The sequence below is a fragment of the Meleagris gallopavo genome, unplaced genomic scaffold, assembly GCF_000146605.3.
Source record: "Meleagris gallopavo isolate NT-WF06-2002-E0010 breed Aviagen turkey brand Nicholas breeding stock unplaced genomic scaffold, Turkey_5.1 ChrUn_random_7180001957228, whole genome shotgun sequence".
Lineage (NCBI taxonomy): Eukaryota > Metazoa > Chordata > Aves > Galliformes > Phasianidae > Meleagris > Meleagris gallopavo.
Window position 1 is genome coordinate 12,072 of NW_011217588.1, and position 1,146 is coordinate 13,217.

Below are 1,146 nucleotides of genomic sequence, written 5' to 3' on the forward strand. Positions count from 1 at the left end.
TTGCTGCTCTCCTGCGGGCTGGGCTGATCACGGCTGGAAGGCACAAGTTGAGCTGGAGCCTGCAGGGACAAGAGAAATGGCAGGGGAGCTGTGAGGGAACGCAGCAGTCCCTGTCCCAGCCCAGCCCTCCTCAGCCCAGCTGCAGGACACTGCCTGGAGGGCAGCACAGCAGGCCTTGCACAGGAAGACAATCAGCAACAGCACTGGTGACACTCTGGCTAAAGCTGATTACAAATCACAAAGCTGACTCAAACTGGGTGGCACAAAGAACTGACACCCGGTTCAACAGCTGAGGGTACATGGACTGTATGCCTAAAGACAAAGCATGGCAAGGAGTCAGTCATCTTACCCCAAAACAGGGAGCAGCCCAAGTGCCCCGTGAGCTCTCCTGCCCAGCAATGGGCTGCACAACAGGATCTCCCCACAGTCAGGGATGTCTCTCAAGGTCACACCTATACAGAGATCCCTCTCAGCTTGACGTGAAGACACCTTGCTGACACAGATGTTCTGTGAGAGACACAGGTTAGTTTGGAAATTAGTGAGCTTCTCTAAGGTGATGTGTTAGAATGAAGATCTGAAGGTAATCACAGAATCATACAATGGCATGGGTTGAAAAGGACCACAGTTACCATCCAGTTTCAACCCCTCTGCTATGTACATGGTCGCCATCCACCAGACCAGGCTGCCTAGAGCCACATTCAGACTGGCCTTGAATGTCTCAATGGATGCAGCATCCACGACATCTCTCGGCAACCTGTTCTTGTGCTTCACCACCCTCTGAGTGAAAAACTTCCACCTAATATCTAACCTAAATTTTCTTTGTCACAATTTAAAACTATTCCCTCTTGTTCCATCACTATACACACTCGTATACAGCCGTTCCCCCTCCAGTTTATGTCTTTCCTTCAAGTACTGGAAGGCCACAATGAGCTTTTCCCAGAGCCTTCTTTTCTCCAAGCTAAACAAGCCCAGTTCCCTGATGGCACCAAGAATGCGTCGACGCAGCTCTTCTCCCTGCTGGGCAGAGCTGAACTTTCTGCTGTCAGTATCTCAGCCCTCTGCCCACCTGACAGCACAGGGCCTGAAGGCTCTCGCTGGATGCGTGCCAGCTGCAGCCATCCGCACCCAGAATGCCTCGGCGGCTGC